This window comes from Acinonyx jubatus, chromosome C1 (assembly GCF_027475565.1).
Source record: "Acinonyx jubatus isolate Ajub_Pintada_27869175 chromosome C1, VMU_Ajub_asm_v1.0, whole genome shotgun sequence".
NCBI classification, from domain to species: Eukaryota; Metazoa; Chordata; class Mammalia; order Carnivora; family Felidae; genus Acinonyx; species Acinonyx jubatus.
The window spans coordinates 69501127-69511706 of record NC_069381.1 but is presented as its reverse complement, the minus strand read 5'-3'; the positions used below and the strand labels follow the sequence as shown (position 1 = coordinate 69511706).

The following is a 10580-nucleotide window of genomic DNA, read 5'->3' as shown; positions in this document are numbered from 1 at the left end:
GTCTTGCCTCCCAAAGGTGAGTGTACCCCAAGGAGCACACAAAAAGGGCTTGGCTTATGGAACATCGTTTTCAAGTCTTTGTCAAACAAACTTTGGCTTACATTGTATATGCCTTCATTTATGCCATTGAACATCCTCTTTATTCAGTCTCGTATTAAAAATAACAAAAATGTGCAGAACACTCATATTAGTTGAGTGTGGTATTTTGAGAAATTAAAAATTCCCAAAGTTTACCCAGCTCTATTTGACTGCTGTAGGGAACTGGTTAAAAATATGATTGGTGGGGCACTTAGGTGGCTCAGTCTTTTAAGCATCTGACTCCTGATTTAGGCTGGTCAAGATCTCACAGTTCATGGGATAGAGGCCCGCCCATCTGGGGCTTGGCTTCCACAGAGTGGGATACTCTCTCTCCCTCTCTCTCTGCCCCTCCCCTGCTCTTGTGTGTTCTCTCTCTCTCTCTCAAAATAAATAAACTTGAAAAAACATATGATGGAAGTGCGTCTCTGAAAAGAATCTTGTTTTGGAGGAGAGAACATGAAGAAATAGTCATGGTGAATAGTTTCTATTCTGACAGCAAAATGCCATAAATCATTGGATTTATAAGTGGTTTAAAGAGAGGGGGAAAGATGCCCTTTTGTTTCAGATACTACACTAAATTTGGTAGTATCTTCACTTATACAATGGTTAACATGTAATGATTTCTTCTGAGAGATCCTTTTTCAGTCTTCTCATTCATTGCAATGCAGAAAAGTTGCTAATTATGTATCAATTATCATTGATCAAAGGGAAGGGTTGTTGTTGTTGTTGTTGTTTTTGGCATGCTTTTTCACATTTTGGCATTTCTAGTAGTATGCTGGTAACTGTTTGATTACAAGCTCCCCCAAACACACACACACACACACACACACACACACACACACAGAAACAAAACCCTATTTTATAGTGTTTGCCAATTTCTGCAGTGTAAACACTCCCGCCATGACAGATTTCAACTATCAAAGCTATGTCACTAAACATGCAATTCGGAAGTTGTGAACACAGTTAGCTCTTGCAAGCTGGTACCAATCGGCTCCACTAAATCACTGGTTCTGATTTGAAAATTGGTGATCACCCAAGTTTTTTTTCTTTTCTGTTTTTTAAACATTTGTACCTTCTGCTACTACTTATGTCTCTCCACTAAATTTTCTTTTCAAATGGATTATGGTTTGTCACTGCAAACATGTTAAATCGGTAGAGCACTTACAAGACTGCAATTATATTTACCTTCTTCCAGTCAATTAGGTTTCAGTGCTGAGTTTCTTTCATAGTTAGTATCCTCCTATCCATTCCCTTTGCTACTTTTGTTTAGTATGAAATGAAATTTCCTGTGAGTCCGTAAATGAAAACGTTTGAGTGTGTGCTCTAACTGGCTTTTAATTCATGTCAATTTAGAAACTCAGAATTATTTAAAGCGGTTCTAACTGTTGTAAGGTTAGCAATTAGCATTTTAATTTGTGCAAATGGCACTGAAAATGCTGTATCAAAACAAGACTGTTCCCCTTAACAAGAAAACCTTTAAGAAAGTTTAAAAAATCAGTGACACTCAATTTGAACAGTACTACTTTTTCACCAAGAGAGAGCAACATAAGCACACTTTACAAAAATACATTTCCACGGCCATAAGTGGTGGCATCGTGTCCATGCTTTATTTAGGAACCTATTACTTTACCTGCCTCTGAACTTGACAGACCAAGTGCAGTGATTAGTTAGGAGTATGGCAGTTGATGATGCATTCTGTAAAGGATCATATTTTTATCTCCAGGTATTTTCTATGCACAACATGTTTCTTCTTTATGATTTCACTTATCCATGTTTATGAGTTTCTGAATATCGGCATTGTTTTTCCTGTCAGAAGTGGTTTTTGACAGGATCTATTCTCTCCAACGGGTATAAGGAAGTTAGGTAAAACTGGAAGAGTTTTAGATTGTGTAAGTGGTGAATTTTTAATTTTTATATTGTTTCAACATGATCGAGCTGCGTCATATCTAACTTTAAGAGAACTGGTATGTCTGAAGATTTTCTTTAGGAAAATGTTAGTACTATTAAGTGTACTTGCAACTCTGAATAAAAAAAACGAAAGTGTGAAGATTTCACCAATAAAGTGTGTACTTTCAAATCATTAATTGTGATTAACTTTAAAAGTTTTGCTAGATTCTGTGGCTTAAAGTTTTACCTTAAGTATTTTAAGGACACTATTTCCTCTCAAGGTTTTCATACTTCAGTAAAACACAGTGTCTTTAGATTGCAATAACTAAATATCTAACTTATATTGCTTCCATATAACAGCAGGAGTACCTGCAAAACATATCAGTTAAACTCGATAAGGCCAAATCTTAAAAATGCCAGTGACAAATGATTTATTATACTTATTACATTCATGTTTTATGGATCTTTAGATACTTGTCAACCTCTGGGGGGTCATTTACCAGGGTGAGGGCAGAAAAAGAAAAAAAAAACAAGGTCATGGCTACAAATAAATGTATTAATTCTGTGCTTTTCGGAAAGTTATTTTCATGTGATTTTAAATTCAGAAAATTTTTAAAAATTAAAATACATCTGAGGCATTTATTTTTAAGAGGTTTATTTTTAGAAGTCTTTATAGGAAGAAGCTTGTGGATTTAAAAAATTCCATGTAAATATTTGCCTGGTTTCTGTAGCTTGCTCTCAGGAATATTGACGGGCATAAGTTAGGAATATTAATGCCACAAGGAGGCGTTGCCTTGTGTCTTTGTACCCTTGAGGTCTGATGCTGCTCTTGTCCTTTCAATATTTAGTTTTGAAAAAACAGTAATTATATCTAAGACCCTGGGTCTAATTCTATACTTGACATAGTTACCTCAGAATATAATGAATTTTATGTATTCAGTGAGCCACCTACTTTTTTTTAAAGCATCCCTGGATCCTTTTCAAGATCCCTAGATCCCTAGATTAACGCATCCTGATATATCAAATATATATAGTCAGTAAATACATGTATATATCAATATACATATATATTTGATAACCAAAATAACTGTAGCTGACAAAGTCGTAATTTTATAATTATAATTTAGGAATTGTTCTAGACATTAAAAAAAATTCACTTCAAAAAAAATTTCACTTCACAGTTCCTTTACACAGAATGCTCCCCTAAAGAATTTAATGATAGACTTCATCTAAAGAACAATTCACCTAATAGATTAGATGAATGAAATCTTGACTTACAGACTTGAAAAAAGGCTCAATCAATCAAGCCATCAAACAGGTATGTACTGATCACATACTATGTTCCCGGCAGTCTTGTAAGAACGAGACATCCCAGTGGTAAAATATCTCTGCCAATGAAAGAACATTCCATTGAAAGGTCCTGGAATGGTACAAGATGGTGTGTTGAAGGAACAGAGAAAGGCCAGTGGCTGGCCTGTAATGAGTCAAGGAGGGTGGTACAGATGAAGATGGAGAGGAAGGGGCTATTCACACAGGGCCATCTAGGCCATGGTGTGGACTCTGATTTTAAGTTCAGTGGGAAGCCATTGGAAGTTTTAAGCAGAGGAGTGATACGCTGCTATGCCTTTTTTAAGAAAGATCATTCAGGGGCACCTGGGTGGCTCAGTCGGTTAAGCGGCCATCTTCAGCTCAGGTCACGATCTCGCAGTCCGTGAGTTCAAGCCCCGCGTCGGGCTCTGGGCTGATGGCTCAGAGCCTGGAGCCTACTTCTGATTCTGTGCCTCCCTCTCTCTCTGCCCCTCCCTCGTTCATGCTCTGTCTCTCCCTGTCTCAAAAATAAATAAACGTTAAAAAACAAAACAAAACAAAAAACACTGGTGTTGGAATGGGCTCACTTGGGAAAAGAAGTTAGGAGAGTAGAAAGACAGACCACCGTGCCTGTGTACTCTTCCATATGAGGTGGCCAAGGAGATAAGAAGGGAGACTGAAAAAGAGCAGCCACTGGAGTCTGAGGAAAACCAGGAATATAATGGGCCACAGGAGCCCAGAGGAGGGATTATTTCAAGGAGATGAGAAAGCTCCATCGATGTGGAGGAAGGTGAGGAGAGAAGTGGAATGGTCAACAAACATGGGGCTGTTTGTGACCATCACAAGAACAGTTTCAACTGAGCGATGGGGAAGGGAGCCTGTTGAAATTAGGTGGAACATACTCTGGGAAACACAGGCACAGGCACAGCCTTGAGAAGGCATCTCATGTTGCCATAGGTGTGTAATGTGGACAGCGAATTGCATTCCGTTCTAAGGCAATAGTATGGAGAGCATGGACTCTGGAGCCAGACAGACCTGGGTATTAATTCTCTGCCATCTTAAGCCTTTTACATAACCTCTCTGAGCCTCTTTTTTAAATCCATAACGTTTGTTTCATGCAATTCTTGGAAGAAGCTGTTGTTTACTTCCTTGCTTTTCCTTTTGTAAAATGCTTATTCCCTTTACCTGAAACCTGTTGAGATCTCTACCTGCCTCTAACACCCTCCTGAATAACTGCCTCAGTCCTTTATGTTATGGCTGATAGGTCTTTCTAAAGTTGCATGAAAAAAGATTTTTTTTTTTTTGCGATTATTCACATACTTTTCCTCCTATTAAATCGTGTGCTCATTAATTAAAACGAGGTTCCTCTCTTTGCATTTTGTATCTCTAAACACCCATCAGATTGTGTGCACTGAGTATGTACTCCTCAGGCTGAGTTCAGCCGGAAGTCAGCGCCGCCCAGGGTGGGGAGAAGGAGAGAGCAGCGAAGGGAGCTCACAGGGCTGGAGGTAGCCATGCGAGCGCACAAATCCACTCTCAGTTTAAACTCCAAACGCAGACAGGGGACAAAAGAGCCTTAAAACTTCTCATCACACGATCCAGAGAGAAGGCAGCTCTCAGAACAAAGGATGGAAGGTCCCCACAGAGCGAATTCAGACTTGTGTGCGGCCTCAGAGAAACGGGGAGGTGCCTCAATCCACAGCCGGAGCTCACGAGCAGATTGGAGGTAAAATTTCCAGGAGAAACGAGTTATGGTATATCCACTCAGTGGTTTGAGCTAAAGCTAAGACTTAATAATAAAGAGTACCCAGGGGCGCCTGGGTGACTCAGTCATTTGAACTTTGGACTTCGGTTCAGGTCAAAGGTCAAGGTCAAGATCTCAGCATTTGTGCGATCAAGCCTCCACCCGCCCCCCCTCAAGGCTTTGTGTTCACAGAGCAGAACCTGCTTTGGATTCTGTCTCCCTCTCTCTGCCCCTCCCCCTCTCAGGCGCAAGCGCGAGCGCGCCCGTCCGCGCTCACGAGCGCGCGCGCGCGCTCTCTCTCTCTCTCTCTGTCTCTCTCTCTCTCTCTCTCAAAAATAAATGCAAACATTTAAAAAAATAGAAGAAAAAAGATTCCCAAAATAAGAATGAATGAAGTGAACAACCCGATTTTAGAATGTTGGGGTTTCATAAACTAGGTTGTGACAAATATACTTGTAAAACTTGATTTCATTTTGTACCGGAGAGTTAATTATACAGGGGCATGAAGTAGATAAAACGGTGATTGAGCCAGGTTTGTTCATATGCTATTTTCCAGGTATTACAGAATTTTTCTTTTTGTTCGTAATCCATCCATTTCCTGATTTCTTTTTAAGGGTATTTCTTATTGCTCTCAAATTGAATCGCTTTATCCTGGCTCACATATTATGAAGATAAAAGAAATCGGGTCAAGCCTAATGAAACTCATAGACTAGGACTTTTCCTATCAGACAATAAGTAGAAATGAGAAATGAATGTAATCATCCCTCTATTATTTATGGGTTTTTATTATTATCATTGTATTTCATACGGGCCAGTTGGGGATAAAATCTAAGCATATGCATATATACACACACACACACACACACACATACACACACACACACACACAAAAACCTCAAATCTGTAAGTTCAGAAGATAGGGAGTGTATTTTTCTGTCAAGTTCTACTGACATGTAGAGGGTGAAAATCATATAAAGGCTACATAAATAATAAAGAAAAATTAAGTATAAAAATTGAAATTTAAGATCACAAAAATGTTACAAGTCTAAAAAATAAGATGCACCTTCACTTAACTCATTCAGGAAGAGAGAATAAATACGAAGAAGTCTGAGGTGGAGAGGGAGAGAATCAGAAAAAGAAATAGGCCTCAGACATCATATGGAAGAGACAAAGAGAGGGAGAATAAGATTTCTCCTTAAACAAAACGATGTAAGTATGAATGCAAAGTTTCACATGCATGCTCTCTTTATTTGGATAAATTGCATAGAAAAAAGAAGAGAACGCCATATAAATACACCAAATAAAAGAGATTATGAACTTCCTAAAGGCAAGGCTTGTTTCCCATTTATCTTTGTGTTCTCAGCTTCTAGCACACCAAAATAGGGTTTTGTAAATGTTTGTTAAATTGTTGAAAAAACAGAAAGCAATGTAATTGAGTACCATCTTATCTTATAGCCTACAAAGCACCTTGCAACTACAGGCATGAATAGATTGTATAAACTGTAGTGACTTCTCCAGGGACTATAAGAAATTAACTGAATGTTGAAGGTTTTCCACCTATGCTTCAGCCTGTTAATATGGAAAGCATTGGAAGATAGGGGTTCTGACTTGGAATTGTTGAGGTCAGCATTGATAGGTTCTGAAATGGTCAGTACAAATTCATTTCAAAAGACCTTATGGAAAATTTCTCTGAGACTGAATGTCATACATGCTTGTGAATATCCAGAGAAATGTGGAATGCGCTATCAGTGTTTTCTAGGACCTGGTAAATTTTAGGTATTTAATTTTGAACATGGAATATTACCAAATTCAGTATATAGTGTGTCTAAATACCTGTGTGGGCTTGACTTCAGAATTCCTCGTAGCCATACCACTTCTACATATTTTCCTTCTTCTTGGTTTTCTTTTGATAAGGCAAGAAACATTTGACATAGCTTCTAGAAAAGAATTGAAGTATTCTTGTTACACTGTTCTTAATATATGAAACCAAGGGAGAAATTGGCTTGAAGCCTGGCTCCCCAGGAAAGCCCATTTGCCCACTTGTTCAGCTGGTGAAAGGGGTTGTAATAGCTGATGTAAATAACTTGTAGTACGTGAGTATCTTGCCTTATTCTGCTTTTTCCAAATTGGCAGGTTTTATTTTTGTTGTTGTTATGCTTTTCTACTAGGTAAACTGTGATTTATTGTTTTAAGGTGTGCTTAGACCTAATCCTAAGAGAAACAATATACAGCTTTGGAGTTTTGGCATGGGATGCTGTTAGGGGCATTGGGTGAAAGTAATCGCTCAACATAATCCATATGAAGAAGTTGAGGGCTGGTGGCATCTCCTTTTACTGGGATACTATCACTTAAAGACTCTGGGACACTGTGTTGGGACTTTCAAGCGTCCTGAGCTTCTGAAGGGTCAGGGGGAGGGGGTGGATTAGGCACAAAGGATGATTCAGTGTGGGGCTGAACATATAGGCAAGATCACCAGGTGATAAATAGACTGCAGTGCATAGTAAGTTCCCAGATGGTAACGGAAAGACCTGCTGATGGAATTTCTCAGCATAAGTGATGTGCAGTGGTCCATTGGATGCTCTTAGAATAGACATAGGCAATAACACGCTTCTCTATGCCTCTCTGATGCTGGTAAAATATGGCTTTAGATCTAGAAAAGGCTGGGCAGTTTCTGGGTGCACTGTGTTTTTCCTCCAGGCTCAGGCCCCCATCCTGGGCCTCACTGGTGTCTCCTGCTGGTCACATTCTCCTCTTCCGGCCCTCTGCATCCTTATCTCCTCTGGAGTGCCGTAACCAGGCTCTCTTTTGGTCTTTCTAATTAGTGTTTATGGCATAACTTTATGTCCTGAGCTTCTTCAGTGCTTTGCCTTTTTATTCCTTGCCCAATTCCCCAAACCATGCTTTCTGAGTTAAAAAAAACAGTATATAGTTCCTTTTTTGCAAAATAGCCTGGTTCTTGCAAGGAAAAACTTTAGCCTTCACACTTTTGTCTCTGCTGTCGGTTTCACAAATGTACTTTAAAATTTAAAAACTGAGCATCAACTGCTTCTTTTCTCTTTTCATTCCTGTTACAACGAGGCTGATCTCCCAGAGACAAAGAAGGCTATTCATTATTGAGTGATGGGTTCACCAGGATTTTGTGGGGCTTATGCAGCCACCTGTGCAGGGAGAGGGGACAGCATTCAGGGAAGCCTCTGCTCCCATTCATCTGGTGTCATACAAATATGTATTTTCTGTAGTGCAAGGCACAGAGTACCAGGCTCTGGCTGCTTTGAGGGGACTTGTGTGTGTGGGGGGGTGGTAAAAAGTTAGGGGAAGAGGGCCCACATTAGTGCGGTAGGGGCTTGTAGAAGCCACAAATGGACTCTGAAAGAAAGATAATGTGAACATCCAGATGGTATATAAATAGTCAGGAATAGTCAACACAGAGCTATAATCAGCACCACCTAGGTGAAAATGTTTTGTCCCTTTCTCTAGACATTCCTTGTTTTGCTCCAACTCTAGCAAAGCCACAAATAGGTAGGTGACAGAGACGAAAAGAGACCATGCCCAGCTTCTCCTTTACAGGAGCCTGGCGTCAGGTTGGGCCTGAGTCTGTTGGCGGAGGGGAGCAGCTTTGAATGAGATGTGAGATTAAAGTCTTAAATTTAACAGAGCCTTCTACTACCTTGAAGTGAGCCATAATTACCGTCACGAGGCCAATTTTTGTTGTTGTTGCTGAAAATGACCAAAAAGCTCTGGAACTGCCTGCGATGTCATTAAGGTATGGGAAAGGGGAATCTGACATATTGAAAGGCAGTGGTAGGAGGAAAATACAGCTGCTTCCTGTTTGTACTCATTACGTTCAGCCCTTTTCAATAAACTGGTTACACATCTATTGATTCTTATGTAGTTCTACAGTGACTAATAGCAACCCACACTGCATCTCAATAGCACGAGAGCTAAAAGACAGAGAATCATAGGCAGAGCATGGAAAGGTTCTAATTTCCCAGCCTATGGAGACGGATGGATGAGCTGGTCCGTGTGTCTGTGCGTCTGGGCCTGGAACCCAGAACTCTCTTTCTCCTCCTCTTCAAGTCCCAGGCCGCATGTGTCAACATTTTCCTTTTAACCTCTTTCTCATCCCATGTTTTCTGATTTGCTTTGACAAGATCATCTTCACCATCACCTAAGCTTGACTTTGCCTTTGACGCTCCTCTTTGCTTTACCACTTATGTTTAACAGGCACCCAACCTACCTGGTAGCCCTCCCTTACCTGTGGTTTTGCGTTTTCTGGTTTCAGTTACCCAAGGTTTTGAAGCAGATGATCCTCTTTCTGAAGAATCACCTGAAGGTCAATAGTACCCGACCACTACGTCACTATAATGCTTATGTCATTCACCGCACTTCTCATCACATAAGCATTTTATCTTCTCACATCATCACAAGAAGGGTGAGTACGTGTAATATGATGTTTTGAGAGACAGAGACCACATTCACATAACTTTTATTACAGTATATTGTTATAATTGTTCTATTTTGTTATTTGTTTTTGCTGTTAATCTCTTACTGTGCATAATTTGTCAGTTTAACTTTATCATAGATATGTATATGTAGGAGAAAACACAGTATATATATTGGTACTATCTGTCGTTTCATGTATCCTCCATGGATACGGGAGGACTAACTACAAATCTATCTCGGCAACAGCCCTCCAAACACATCTCCCTGCAAAAATGATTCTCACTGAGCCATTTATTAATTTATTTACAAATGTTGGTGGGCTCAGTGCAAGTGATAAAGCTCACAGCTGCACAACGCTTGCTTCTTGTTTTCTGGGCGCTCGTGGTTTAGATGGGTTTTAATGGATTTAGATGCGTTTAGATGGGTTGGATGCCATTCTAATGCAGTGTAATTGAGTGTGCTTGTGGAGATATGGTCAAAGTTTTATGAAGTCTGGTGAAGTGAATAGCTAGCTGCTTAGGATGGAGACGGTTTGTCAAGGGGGACGTTTGAATCGGTCCTTTAAGACTAAAATACAGGACCACCTGGGTGGCTCAGTCAGTTAAGAGGTTGACTCTTGATTTCAGCTCAGGTCATGATCTCACGGTCTGTGAGACTGAGCGTTGCATCGGGCTCTGCGCTGACAGTGCAGAGCCTGCTTGGGATTCTCTCTCTCTGTCTTTCTCTGACCCTCCCCTGTTTGTTCTCTCTCTCTCTCTCTCAAAATAAATAAACAACAACAAAAAAAGAATAAGATACGAAGAAGTGAAAGCAAGGGTGGGGGTAAGTCAGCCAGCAAGAAGGTACCAAGTAGAGGGAGACCACTAACAAAGGCAGAGAGTCGATGAGGACTGCAAGTAGTTCCCTGCACCGGGAAGTGGGGGCAAGGTGGGAAATGACAAGAAATGAGGCTAAAAAGAGACATTTTAATATTTTAGATGATTTCTTTAGAATAAATTCCAGAATCAAAATGCTAAATGTTGTTGGGATTTTTTCTGGAAAGGAAGGGGAGCACAGAGCGTGCCAACAGAGGCTGAATGAGCTTTAGTGACATTGGGAGTGTGTGTGTTATGCACACACA

General features: G+C 40.1%; 1 long non-coding RNA gene across 1 annotated transcript; it reads left to right on the top strand.

Moving 5' to 3' along the window:
* Window positions 1-4543: 4543 nt before the first annotated feature.
* On the top strand, window positions 4544-9445 carry LOC113599141 (uncharacterized). Its single transcript, XR_008290819.1, has 3 exons — window positions 4544-4999; window positions 6100-6226; window positions 9300-9445. It is a non-coding gene; the product is annotated as an uncharacterized LOC113599141 (long non-coding RNA).
* The last annotated feature ends 1135 nt before the right edge of the window (window positions 9446-10580 follow it).